At 34.2% G+C, this 15,210-nt stretch overlaps 1 long non-coding RNA gene across 1 annotated transcript in view; it reads left to right on the forward strand.

The window, feature by feature from the left end:
* Positions 1–14,958, forward strand: part of LOC148225380 (uncharacterized) — a 56,283-nt gene extending 41,325 nt beyond the window's left edge. The window contains exon 4 of the long non-coding RNA XR_015803861.1: positions 10,109–14,958. This is a non-coding gene — a long non-coding RNA (uncharacterized LOC148225380). The remainder of the gene's footprint in view (positions 1–10,108) is intronic.
* Positions 14,959–15,210: the final 252 nt, after the last annotated feature.

Below are 15,210 nucleotides of genomic sequence, written 5' to 3' on the forward strand. Positions count from 1 at the left end.
TAGGAGCTAATAATAATAATCACAGACAGCTGAGTATGACCTCAGAACTAAGATAATTCTAGCAATATCAGAGAAAGAAATCACAAGGCATTTAGTGGAAGAGCGTGAGAACATCAGAGATTCTTTGTATGCCCCTCAAACTGCTTACATTGGAAGGCTGCAGGACTGTCACATCTTACAGAACAGACGTGCTACAGAACTACTTATATAATTTTGTTTACGTTCCAAATCCAGGGAACTCTAAGTCTTTGTATCAACGTTCTTAGTCAGATAGAATCCCATGGATTTTAAGTGCTGTCTTATTCTGCTCAGGCCTTTTCACTCAGGCTGTGCAATTTGCTGAATGCTCTTCAGCCTCTCAGGACTTGCAGTCTGCATTCTTTTATAGTTCAAGTCATCAAGTAAAATACCTTTTTGCTAGTATTTGTCATGAAGTTCTGCAAAGAAAGCCTGTTCCAAATAGATAGCACACTTGCTTTCTTTAAAAATATGGATGCCATAGTACTCCACATGTAGTTTTCTTTCTATAGATAAATAACTCAGTTTAAAATAAATATAAAGTTATTTCCTGTTTGAGTTTGCCTAGTTTTATCTTCCAGCCATTGGTCCTTGCTCTCTCCTGTTCTCTAAGGAGCTCTTAATCTGTTATGAAAGTGATTACAAGTTGTGATGAAGTTACTTTTCATGCTTCTTCTTCTTCTTCTTCTTCTTCTTCTTCTTCTTCTTCTTCTTCATAAACTACATCCACTGAGCATTCATGAATAGAAAAAGTACTCCTAAGGCAGATATTCAAGCTGGTATATTTCAAGTTTTATGTTAGTGATAATCTAAAACTGTTTCTTCTAATGGAAAATGTCAAACTGCCTTATCAGTCCTACTTATAATTTTACAGAGGGCAAAGTACAATTGATGTCCTCTAGAAATCACTTTTCCATACATGATCACAAGTGAATTGGCTTAATACTGAAATTTAACACTGGGAATTTAATTTCCTGACTTTCCTGTATTTTATTTCCAAAATAATTATGGCTGCTTATATGCTAATTTTGCATATGCCTTTTCATTGTAGCACCAAATAATAGATTTTATAAAAAAATAAAACTATGAATGCTGGAGTAGCGATATATATATTTATATATATAGTGTTCATTTGAATGGTTCCTAATAAAATGAGGGGAGGACTACAATTCTTATCACAGACCCAGCGATGCTGCAATATAATGTTTTTATAATGGAAGTGACTGAATGCCTAAGGTGTATTCAAATAACTTACAGTGATAAAAACAAGGCATTTGGCAGATGTGGTGCAATCACTGCATAAATAATGGTAGGGAAGGAATTTCATCCTGTGGTCAGGTGAATGCTTTGCAGTATTTCTAGAGGTAAGTCAGAAATGTTTAAGGACCCTGATATTATAACTCCAAACATCCATTTCCTATCAGAGAGTAGGATATGTATGTCAGCATCAGCACTAATTTCGTACTTTGTTCTGCAATTATTTATGGATATATTGCACTCTTTTGATCTATAAGTGTAAATGCCCTCAAAGGTAATTATCATATGTCAATATTGCAACAAAAACCTCAGTGTATTCTTCATCCATGTCATTAAGTTGTCATTAAGTCGTCATTAAGTCATCATTAGGTAATGATTACTCCTGATCTCAAACTGAATGTTGTTTCCACATTATTTTGTTTTGTTTAGTTTTGAGTTTTTGTATTTGCACCTATGCAAGAATCCAGGTCTTCATAGTCTAGTTTATAATTACAAATCATGACTCTTGCACAACTATTGTACACAACAGTCCACGTTTTTCAAGAAAATGAGACAAAACTTATTCGAAAAGAAAATGGTATTTGTTACTGTTATGAGCCATAAAAGGAATTAATTGATAGAATAGATCTTAGAAAAGCTTCAAAATGTACCTAGAGGAAGAGAGCAGGCCACCTACGTACTCCAGCTAATTCATTTAGCTCATTTTACATTTCTGCAATGCTTTGGGGAGAATATGTCTTTCAGAATGGTCTTGCAGTTATTTAATTGGGACAGGCAGATTCCAGATTCTTGCAATGGGAACTGATTATGGTATTACCTCTGGATATTGATATGCCTCAACCCCAGCCTCACACAAGCCACTTGTTCACTCCCCCTCGGTGATATGGGGGGAAGAACTGGGAAGGTAAAAATGAGAAAATTCATGCCTTGAGATAAAGACAGCTTAAGAGGTAAAGCAAAAGCCACACACACAACCAAAGTAAAACGAAGAGTTTTACAAGTATTTATTTAACACCTACCCTGGGCAGACAGGTGTTCAGCCATCCCCAGGACAGCACGGATCCACCTTGTCTAAGGTTTATTTGAGAAGACAAATGCTGCAACTTTAAAAATCCCCTCTTCTTTCTTCTCCCCTCAGCTTTATATACTGAGCATGATACCATATGGTATAGAATATCCCTTGAGTCAGTTGGGGTCAACTGTCCTGGCTGTGTCCCCTCCTAACTCTTTGTGCATCCCCGGCCTCCTTGCTGGTGGGGTGAGAAGCAGAAATGGTCTTTACTCTGTGTAAGTCTGCTCAGCAGTAACCTAACCATCAGTGTGCTATCAACATTAGCCTCATCCTGAAACCAAAATACAAGACTGTATTTGTTACTGAAAACAAAATTGACTCTATATGAGCAGGACGGGTACAGGTGTAATTTTACAGTAGCACTAGAAGCAACTCTGTGGTTTCAAGTTCCAGTTCTTTGATGTAAAATTGAGTAGCTATAAATACCGCTAATTTTGAAGGTTAAAATTCAAACTATAATATTGGTAGGACAGGTCCTTATGATTCTTATTTGCATAAAGTTTATGTTTAATCCTATTCAGTCTTAAATAGTTTCTTTTTTTCATCTGACTGTCAATTAGCAAGCATAGGTTAAAGTTTACAGTTGGGTTTCTTATTAAAAATCCCCAAACTAATACAGACCTAGTTTTGCATTATGTCTGAAGTCAGAATTTCCATTTGAAACTCCATGACTTGAATAACAAGTGATCTTGCAAAGATAAGTCAGACTTCATGACAAGGGGGTACTCTGTTATTTGTGGCTTTAGGTTTCAACCATGTTTTGTCTCAAAAGAGAAAGCAAAGTTCAACCCCCTTCATGGCCCTTCATACCATGTCAGAATTCAGAATAAGAATCACTAAACACACATTATCAGGTAGGAGCTTCAAATCTGTTGTTCTGGACAATGGTGTCCCTCAATTTTCTGCAGTACTCCAGACCTTTTCACTGTAGAAGAACACTTCCCAGGAAATTGCATGGAATGTTGCTCTTCACTGACAAATTTGCCATGTGAAAGGGGCAATTATCCTAAGAGAATGATCCTGCCCAGTTTCTTTCAATTACACTTAGTAAATTAGTCAGTCTATTTTTTTCTGGTCTTTGCTGTTTGCTTTTATTTTTCTTTGCTTGCTCATATTATCTCTCATGGAACAGGGCTTTTTGCAATCCCCATTTAGCTGGTTTAAAATATAGTGCAGTTTTTCTTCATTACATCTTGTTCTGGTTTGTGGCTGTAGTGAAACCTGTATTTCTTAAAAGGGCTTTGGAAGAAACCTTCCTTAAACTGCCTGGCTTATGGATTTCTTTTTGCTCTCATCAATGCAGGAGGCAGCAGGCTATTAAGTTTTGCTCTGGCTTGTGCCCTCTGATTGATATGATTGTGTTGGATTTAAAATTCCATCCTGTCAAGTCTTGTAATGCTTGTTGCTGCCAGACAGTTCGGTATGTAGAGTCTAGATAAGATATATTTCAGTTTCTCTCTTTTTTACCACTGAAAGTATTAATTAAAAAAAAAAAAAAAAAAAAAAAGGTGATTTGGAGTAAAACTCTGAAGGTGAAATCCTATTGAGATCAATATGAATCCCAATTTCAATGACACCTAAGAATTCTATTCTGGTAATTTATATGTTCAATGATATTTCAAGATTTTTCCCCTCCCATATTCATATTCTGCTTAATTATTCTTTTTAATTTATATTAACTTTGATTTTAAATCTTTTTTTTTTTTCTATGAAGCTGTGAAATTATTTATTGTGAAGACTGTTTACACATGATTGTTTTTACATAATTTACATAATTAAATCTCTATGCCAGGGATATATAAGTTACTGGAGCTTCTTGTTGAAGTGCAGTAGGTCTTCCTCCTTAGGATTCATTTATGTGAATTATTTGTACGTGGTAAACTTTCTTTTAATTAGTGTATACAGGACTTGAAAAAATGTATTCTTTATCTAAAGATAAAAAAAAAGACATTTCATAGCCACTAGCATAAGCACTTTTCTGAATCAGAGAATGGGAGTAGCACCTAAATTCTCTTGCCAGTTATTGGCGGACTAGGTAGAAGAATCTGTTCATCTCATCAGTAATTCTTAGGTGCAGAGAGGGCTTTTTATGGAAAAGATATTAAAAGTATGTCATAAATCATATCTATTTTCTCTTTCTTCATCAAGGAAATGTTGGTCTCCCTAAGGGTAAGACAGTTGAAGGATGCTTGGAGAAATAATTGAGTTGCTAAAAATCTTTCATTAGCTGAAGGACTGTAACTCCTTTTCTAGTTCTAAAGGTCAGAGCAAGTGTTAAAAGCTCTAAACACTCTCATTTTGGAAGAAAAATCTTCCAGATTCCACTATGAAAAGTCCCAGAAAGTAATGGCCATGAGAAAAGTCTAGGTGCAGTAATGGCACCACTTTTGAAATTGCTCATAGGCATATCCAAAAGACAAATATAACTAAAACTTTTTTGAACTTTCAGTCTCCAAGATCTTTGGAAAAAGGAAGACAGCATGGCATCTCAAATCAGATGGTGACGCTACTTCTTCACATTCCTGTTGTTATGACTTATGATTGCCTCTTAAAATTCTCAGTACTAGTTTTGTGTGGAAATCATTTCCAGTAGATTTGCAAAGGCATACAATAAATCATTTACTTCACTTTGTACTGCTAACAACTTCATGGCATTGAATTGCATATTCTATATGAAAACAAAAACAAAATAAAAAGCCCACAAAATAAAACATAAAACCCCTTGCTTTCTGCATTTGTTCCAACTAAAATGAATTTCAGAATGTAGGACCTATGCAGCTGAATATTCCAATTCAGAGTCTGAAGTAATCTCTCCTGATGAATAGCAAATAATTCTAGCTAGGCTGTGAAGAAAATGCAGGATCAGATCAAGTTTTAAGAATATCATATGCATATAAAATTGAATATATATATACATACATACATAAAAGAACATGATAGTTTTAGAAAGTCAAGCTGCATTAAGGAGCTTCTGCTGAATAACTTATAAAACCAAGGCACAGAAGACAGACTCAGTCACAGAAATCAGAAAAAAAAGCCAACCAGAATGAGGTGATATAACATTGTATGAAGCCACAGTGCAATCCCATGGGTTGTTGACTAGATTTCAGAGTTTTTAATCTCTGGTTAGGTTAGCAATACCATGAACAGACAGATTATGCCATTTTAATATCCACAGACTTTTCAGAGTTCTTTTTATATACTATGAGGTTTCGTGAAGTCATTGAATTAGACTGTACAAATGAACTACAGGACATTTCAGAGCTCTGACTCACAGTAGATTTTAGTGTTGCTATTGCTAAGCCTGCTTTTTTATCCCTTTAAAATTGAATGGTCAAACATAAAAAAGAAAAGGAGAGAGGAAGAGATTTTTAATCTGCATAATTTGGTGATGCCCGGCTCATTATAAAAGAAGGATTTCTTGGAGAAATAGAGAACATACACTAGAAAGATCCATTATGCAACAGTCTGGACACTGAGAGGAAATGGGTGTAAGAAAATAATTCTAAAATAAGCTACACAGCAATTTTTTTTCCTGTTCCAGTTTGCCGTACCAATTTTTATAGTTTAAGTCTGCTAAAGGGCATTCTGCAAGGAAGATAATTATGATTTTGATGTGTTAATGAACACTTTCATTATTTTGATATTTTCAAGTAGATAGTCATAAATAAAAAAATCCTTCCCTCTTCTCTGCTCCTGCAAGAATATTTTTTAGGCAAAGATAAGATAATTTGTTGTCTTAATAAAATTTCTTTGGGACTATTACCATGTATCTCATGGTAATGAGCTCATGGTCTGTTAATAGAGTCAGACAGTCTCAGCCAAACAGTTGCTTAAGGGTGTGCCTGAAACAAAGGATATTGTACTGTCTGAAACACCAGGAAGAGACTGCAAAGTCTCTATCTGCTCTTTTTCCTTTTTTATTCAACAGCTTATAATGCAGCATACTTATAAAATATTTTATGTACTCATAAAATTAATGGCAATGAAAGGGATTTGAACCTTCCTTAATTCTCACCTCCTTCTGATTTCCATACTGTCAACACAATCTTCGTTCTTCATAGTGGAAGTTGCGTTAAGCCCTGCCTGCCATTGGAGCAGCCCTGCAGTGGTTCTACTTGCTCTGCAGCAATGAGTTTGGCACCTATGAGATACTGTGCTTGCTGAAATGAACTGGGATAAGTCCTTGCTGCTTAAGAAAATCTATTCCTCTACCAGTGCTTATTTTCTAATGTGAAGGAAAACTCAGTCTTCAGATCTACATTAATGCTCTATCAGTCCTTTAGAACAAGTGGAGAGAGATTTTTTCATACCATCTCCCTGTTTTACCTAACAGTCTGTTTTGAAGGCATAATGGCTTTGAAATACAAGAGTATTCTTTCCATTTAAAGTGGGTTGTGAAGGAGAAGTCTGAATTGCAAGTGTAAAAGAGCTCTTACAGATGTTCATGGCTGTGCAGGGTGTTAAGAATCATGATCCACTTTAACATGCTTGGATTTTTGTTGCAGTGTAGTTTTGTCTATTTTCCTTCCACTATGACCACGACAACAAAGTACCACTCTCTGTTTTTTTTCTTCTTTTTTTTTCCTTCTTTTTTTTTCTCTTTTTGTTTATGAAAAGCTGCATATTTGTCTCTAGTGAAGGTATCATTTTAAAAAAACACACGTTACTCTGAATTTTTTTATTGGAATGAGAGTAATGTAGCAGGAGAAAACTGAACATATAAATGTTCAACTATATGAAAACACCTGCTTTATGTTATTTTCTTCAGTAAAAAAGAAATACAGCAGTGTTTAAAAGTCATGGAGATCAAATGTGCTTTCTCCAGAAAATGGATATACATAGCAGACAGCGACTAAAAAACCCAAAAAACTTAAAAAAACCCACAAACAAACAAACAAACTAAAAAGGAAAACAGCAAAACAAACAAACAAAAAAACAAGCAAAACAAAAAACACAAACAAAAAAACTGTACTAGATTTTTCAAGCAGAGATGAAATTTGAGAAAACAAACAGCTGAAAATGTGACTAAAGTTCTTTGCAATAGTTTGAGATGCAGAATGCCTATATCTGATAAAGGAAAGAAAATTGTGTCCAAGGTTGAAGTGTTAACTAATTTGTTTTGCATCTGCCTTTCCTATTCATTCATTTGTTATTATCAGGAGTTTTCAATGGCATTTTTCATTGGCCAATCTTTAGCAGTAAACTAATTGGGTTTAAAAGCACAGAGGAAAATTTTTTCTAATCAGGGCAGAATTCTCCTTTGCAGTGAGGCTAGTAAAAGTAATCCATTCAGCCTGGAACCTGTCTGTACCACAACCCATCAGCTGCTCTTACAGTGCCATAGAGGTCTCTTTAACAGTCACTTTTGTTAACAAGATATGCATTCACAGTTAACAAAAATTAAAAATTGTCAAACTACATCAGGGACAATGGGGGAAATTAATTGCAGCAAAAAATAATGAAGATCAGATTGCACGCACACTCACAGACATACACACACCCCCCCATATAAATATATATATATATGTGTATATATATATATGTGTGTGTATATATATACATATATATATATATATATATGTATGTGTAAGGACAAAACAACGTTTTCCATTCTCAGTGAAACACATACTCAACCTCTTCAAAAGGATCTGGATATCTGCAGGTGACTGCTGTAGCAATCAAGTTGTAATTTTCTTGCCCACTATGAGCTGTCTGCATTAAAGCCTCGTTTACAGGCTTTGTTAGCCTAAAAATTATTATATTCTTTACTGCAAAATGGCGCAAAAAAGGTGGTGTGCTCTGCCCTCGTGGCATATAGAAACTCACAACACTAGGTTTAGTTGAATGATATCAAGGAAGAAAGGTGCTCAGCTGCTCTAAGGCAGAGAATAGAACTGAACATCAAGGAGAGCTCTGAATGGAGCTGGTGAATGAACAGGAAAAAAAATTGTTCTTTTAAAAGAAAGTGGTGATTGCTGCAATATCTTGCAAAGGGATGATTTGAGATTGTGTAGCAGAGTATGGCTGTGCAAGCAAGCAGACACATTGAAAGGCTATCCCATAACTTTTTTGAAAAAGTGGCGATGTCAAATCTTCAAACAGAATAAAGAATATCTGGGACATTTTATGTGGAAAATATATGATACCTGTAAGCTTTGTGAATTCAACAGATGAATTTCAAAAATAGCCATTTTGAGTATAGGTGATGGATTAATAACTTTTATATATAGGATTTTGAGAGTTAAGAATTTCACTGGAGATGACAAACAAAACATCATTGTCACACTATTTAATCAGAGGCTGCAGTATATGTCCTGAAGGCTTTTATTTTGTGGGGATTTTTTGACACCAGTCTTCCTCTGTTTTTAAGTAAGGGCTCATTATCTGAAAAAAAAGTCTATCCAGATTTTAAAAATTGCCACATTTTTGTTCCTGCTCACAAAAGAAAGACTCAAGGATTCTTTAACATAAGACAAAAATTCTTTTCAGTTGTGTTCCAAAGCACCCTTGAGCTAAATTCTAAACATTATTTTAAATGAGATTTAGCATAGGTTAAAATTGTCAATAAAGGCACTGCTTTAGGTTAGCAATGAAAATAGCCTGTGAGGTCAGTTAGGGGAGCTCAATAATAAATACTGCTTTAATAATCTTCTGAATGTCTCAAAGTCTCAAACAGAGGAGAAGACAATCCAACTGTTGATAGTCTATGATTGAAATTTTAGCTCAAGGGCAGATTACTTTTTATTTCTTTTTTAAATCTATATTGAGAAATTTATGTGGCTAAAGTCATCACTATTAATGTGATTTTCTATTTGTTGTGAATTTCTGTGAAACAAACTTTCTATATACTTTTTATATCAGTGTAATAATCTTTACAATAATAATATAGATTATGCATTTTTCAGTCCAGCTGTTAAAACACCTTTTATCTGAGAGTGAATAGGAATTTAAATTTGGCTAGAAATATTCTGCAGAGGATTATTCTATTATGCTTTTCAGAAGTGTCCAAATCTATTTTTAACTGAAAATTAGATAAGAATATTTAAGCATGAGAATTTTGACATGGTCCAAGTAAAGAACATCAAAGAGCTCATAAAAATATTTATACTTCAAGTGTTTCCTTTATTGAATAACAGACTTTTTCAAAAGTAAATGTAAAAAGTGATAATTATAACAATAATTCTTTTTCTTGCTCTGGGATTGAAGTGAAATAAATAAACAAAGCATGGTAGAAATATGTCTGAAATTAATTTCAGTAAAAAGTTCAATAATAAGCATATTCATTTGGTGGATTTTACAGTTGGAAGACCAGAACTTTATTTTAAGGTCTGAGAACCTTTTATCTCAACCATCATAAATTTTAAATTGTACCTTCAGTGCTCCAGGCGTGCCTATGCCAAGATGAGATGTAAACTAGTAGCAAGTCCCAGATTAAAGTGCATTGTCTGGAAGTGGAATGGTTGCAACTGTTAATAGCAATATAAAATTGAATCCTCATCTGTATGACCCATTGCCATTAAAAAACCATCAAAGGAATATATTTGTTCCACAGATGATTGCTTCTTTTGAGAAATTAATAGTCTAAGGTACAGTGCTTGCTTTTATTTAGCAATATATTTTCCTCTAAGAAGTGAAAAAGTGTTAAAATCTTCCGACTGCCTTTAACTGTGTGTTTGTAGAATTTTTTTAAGCATAAAGATGAATAAAAGTACTTGAATCAAGACACATTATATTGATTCTAAATATCTCTTCTTTCAGCATGCCTATTGCAATAAATAAATTAAGACCTGTATATTCCTCACTGAACAGCTCAAAAAAGATGAAGGTGGGAAATACATTACGGAACTCGCCGGTTTTTGAGAACTTGTCTCCCATCTGTCATGACCAACTGAAGTTTATCAAGAGTGGCCTTGCAATGACATCAGCCAGCGCCTATAGGACTTCTGGGTGAATCCCACCAGCGCCCATGGATTATACATGTGTCCCATTTGCTTATGTCCTTCCTGAATTGAACATTTTCCATCAGGATATGTCTTTCTTTCAGCCTCTTCCCCTGGTCTCTGGGGCCTCATTTGGTTGGTCTTTCTGGTTAAGTGGCCTATAGGGAGCACCAGCTATAATGTCTTTATAATTTACATGTATCCTTTACAATTCTAATGTTATGTTAGGAAATTCTCTAACTAAATGTCCTCCTAAAAATAAATCAACTACTATTCAGAGTTGGGGTTTTTGTGCTTGGTGCTGTTCATGTGTTCCAAGGAGACAGATATACTTGGTTTAGTAGAAAAATACAGTGATAAAATTTGAGGTCAAATTAATGTACCTTTCCGTTATTATTTAGATTGTATTTTTACTGTGAGAGAGAAAGATTCTTTATTACTCAGATTATTATCTAAGCTTTAATAAATATTGGTGGGCTCAGTATGCAGTATAGGATGGGTTTCTTCATAGGGACATATGCAGTAAACACAATGCCTCTGACTTTATTAGTATCTTTTTAAAGAAATCAAATTAGTGTGGATATATTTAGATGCTAATATGAATATCAGGTCTGACTTGAAATTTTATCTGAAAGCTACTGAATTTCTTTGCAGGCTAATCTCTGGACCTCTGGATTTTCTCATTAAAATGTATGTCCCTCACTGGTGAATTAGTCTAAAATGATGTTTCTCTGCTTGCCCTATTTACAGATTATTGCTGTTCAATCTCCAATTCTTCTGTTTTTCATCAGTGTTGAATTACAGTTGCGTTTGCAAATCTAGCTTCTGAAACAACACCTTTCCCTTTCAAATCAAACGGCTTAGACTGCTCATACTTGGTCTTTAGTGTATTCTTTGACAAAGAGAATTTCATGGGTTTTGTTTGACTGTAGTGGTGGCAATGTAAACAGATCTTTGGGCAGCAATCAAGGAGGGAGCACAGGGAAAGAGAAGGTAATTGCTATTTGTATGGATGCAGGCATAGGGTAAAGTTAGGCTGCCAATCTCACAGAGATGTACCAGAGTCAAAGCCTGTACATTAAGCTCTCTGAGGTTAGGGATTATTCCCCATGCCTCTTGCACAAATGTAGCAATGCATAACACCCAACTCATGTAGGGTGGACACAATCTACTTTTAGGAACTCCTAAACCTAACTGATAAAGGCAAATAAATTAAGCCAAAAGTATGTTTTGTCCAACCCAATTTTAGCATTTATTGCTATTTTGTCAGAATTTATGAACCTACTATGTTCAAATCCACTCTGAATTTTGAAAGACATTGGCTGACTTTATAACAGATATATACTCTCATGATCTCTCCCTATAAAGTAACAATGACTCCAGTTTTTACTTCCTCTGTCATTAGGGACTTATAGAAATCATTGCAGTAACATTACTAAAGGTCAGATGTATGGAAGAAATACACTCAGTTTATATTTTTTTTAATACACCATGCTTCTCCTTTCCTCCAAGTCTGTCTCAGCCTTTACAGAAACCGAACTGAGTCTGCTACATCTGCAGGCTGTTTCCTCATTCCCACCCACAGAATCACTTCATATACTATTTCCCTATGCAATATTCATGTTTCTGTCAATGGGGCTCCTGCAGATGGACAATGAGAGTGGAATAATCAAGAGGCCTTTAATGAAGATCAGAGTAAAATATGCAATTACCTACTGAGTTAATTAAAATTTTCCACCTGCACTCTCAGGGGTATTTTTGCAGGCAAAAAAATCCCAAGACTTTGGTTGTACAGTTTTTTAATGTCAAGAAGTTTCAAATCTGGATGTCTCTCATAGAGTTGATATTATATCTGACATGCTATTTAGCTTTGGCCCAAGAGCAGTTCAGTGACCTGAAGGAAGGTAAATTAATATCCTACGTGTCCCAGGCTCTCCATACATCATAAACTGAAATAAAATTAGGAGCATCTCTAACACACAATTCAGATCTCAGAACTTTGTAGGTCTCCATTGATGTTAATGAAACCTTAACTTGGTAAATTCAACCTTTCAATATGTTTCAAAATAACACCGAGGAACCACTGCTATTTGCAATTATTTTCCAGTGTGGGGGTAAATTTACTGTCCCATGGAAGTTGGAGGGACGGTATGGGATGTATATTTTATCGTTTGACTGTTTTGATTGTATTTTTCCCAATTAAGAGAAGGATAAAATATACTGAAAAGCATAATGGTAATTACTGAATTATTTAAAATTAATGTGTAATGACAGTAGGTAAAACAGGGTGCACTGATCTCTTTCTTGGTGAGATACTAACAAATTACATAAAATGCAACATTTCAGAAGCATAAATTGAAAAATAAAGATTAAATTATACTCTATGGAGCCAGATATATTTTCCTTAAAAAGATAATTTTTATTTTCCACTTTTAAATTTGGAAATTTGTCAAAATCATAATTTTCACCAAATCAGTATTTATAGTGGTAAATATGTTAATTGCATAATTTCTAATTTTGTCTGTTTGTTTTCACCTCATTAGCTGCCAGCAGACTACTTTGCTGCTCAAGGGGAAAGAGAACCTTGACCAAATGAAATGAACACTGGAGCAACTCCATAATTTAGTGTTTGTGCTCACATATAAATCTATTTGTTCTGGCTTGATTTGCTTGTTTTCCTTTAAAGTATCTCAGATAAACAAAAATATATTCCTTTTTCATTGATGGCAGTCAAAACTGAGCTTTATTTAAATTCTAAAATAAATCCTTGGCATTATTTTCAGGTTGCAGAAATACATTTTAATTTACTGAGCTGAACGGAAAACTTATACAATTCTAGTCCTGTGGAATTTACTGCATGTCGTCCTAGATCCTAGATGCATCTTGCAAAAAGAATGTTGTTGTTTACTATGTATCCATTATAAGCATTCCAATTAATAAAGTGAGGCATTTCAGACTTCTTTCTAGACTTTACTTTAGTCATCTGAACAAGAAGAATAATGGTTCAAATTCTATTCTTAAACATATTTCAAATTTTAAAAATCCATTTGCAATTAATGCATAGATTTGGGATAAAACGAGACATACTCAAAGACATGCAGACTTTATATCTAGCAGGCACTGAAGGATGCAGGAGAAGGTTCTTGAGCTGTATTCAAGTTTCAGATACAGCTGCTATGCTGTAAGAGTAGACTAGACAGGAAAGCTGGAGTAAATATAACAAAAACTAACCCGTAAAAGTAGAGAAACTAAGAGGGTTATTCAATTTGGCTGATAGGAGAAAGGTTCTGAAAAATCTAACTGGTGTAATTAAAAGGCATTTCTTTGAATCCATGAAAAATATAGTGCTTAAAATATTTATTCTATAATTCTGCATGAACTGATGTGAAAAACTAGGTCAAACTTTTTGTAAATCGAGGAATCAGGAGTAAAAATATCAGAAATATAAAAAATACCCCAAGAGTAAGACAGATACAGACTTATTAAGGGGAAAAAATGAGCAGAAGAATAATTGCAATGATGAAATTAATGGAAGCTGAAATAAAATCTAATATGGCTTATTGCAGAATAATTTTACTTGACTAATATGCTATACTTCTTTGACAATATAATTGATTGTTCTTAGGTAAGCAATAAAAGCTATTTCCACAGAGACAGGAAAATACTCATGATCTAAAATAGTCACAGAAAAAATTAAAAATGCAGGATTATGTGTTCTCTCACCTGTTTCTTTCCAAGATGGTAAATTAAAATAACGCCAGGAAATGCTATTAAGATGCTTAGAGTAAGGAAGGACTCATCATAAAAATGCAACACATGAGAGAAATTTGATTTCCTCTGTATGACAGAACAAAAGTACAAAGAAGCTATGATTTCTCTCTACAAATGCATCCGAAAGCTAAATTCCAGAAAGGAAGAAGAGATCTTTAAACTGGTAGATCATTTCATCATAAGAAAATATACATATGAACCATCTTGCAGTTATTTGAGACAAAGATTAAGAGATACACAACTAACCTGGTGTAGTGGAAAGTGTCTCTGCCCATGGCACACAGTTTGAAACCAGGTGATCTGTAAGGCCACTCCCAACCCAAACCATTCTATGATTCCATAGCAAAGGTAAAATTTTCACGATCACCTCACCAAAAGAGAGATTTTCTGGACCTATGGAGGTGCCAAATTATTTTCAGCTTCCATCCTTGTTGTGGTTTTATTTATTTTAAACTAAAACATCATCTTTAAGTCAATATTTTGTTTCCAAACCAATTTCTATGGCTTTTAAGGTACTTCTTCCAAATTTTGTTAAACTAGTTTAGAAAGCAGTGCTTTCCAACCATTTAAAATAACCCTCTTACTATCAATGCTTGAAATGTTGGTCCTTTACTTCTCCTCTTTATATGTTTTTAATGATAATTTCAATTAAAAAAAAAAAGTCCAGCCCAAAACATAAGTACGAAATTTGTAATAGTTTTTCTTGATAAAACTGTATATAATGGTAGCTCTTTAAACTACAAAACTTGTCTTTCTTGCTAAAGTTTAGCTTTTGTAGTACAGGCTAGTGTTTAACTTTTCTGCTGAACATTGCTTTGCAATGCCCTTATGACCCCATTTTGTTTTCTTCCTTAAATGATCAATGCCTGTCACATGCTGTGCAGTTATATAGTTGAATAAAAGAACAACCATACATTTTAATTCTGACTGATTTTTAAAAAATTATTTACATAGCCTTAACAATATTAAGTGTATTAAAATGCCAGATGCTTCCACTTCAGTAAGGCTATGTCAGTTTACAAATTGGTTGTATAACTTGGACCAATGTGAATATCTTATTACTTGTTCTGAAACCATTTTGTTCTTTCAAGCTACTGTGCAAAAAATCAAATCTACTACTGTTTAACATGTTTTCCAAAAATTTAGAAA

The sequence above is a fragment of the Sturnus vulgaris genome, chromosome 1 (genome assembly GCF_052056855.1).
Source record: "Sturnus vulgaris isolate bStuVul1 chromosome 1, bStuVul1.hap1, whole genome shotgun sequence".
NCBI classification, from domain to species: Eukaryota; Metazoa; Chordata; class Aves; order Passeriformes; family Sturnidae; genus Sturnus; species Sturnus vulgaris.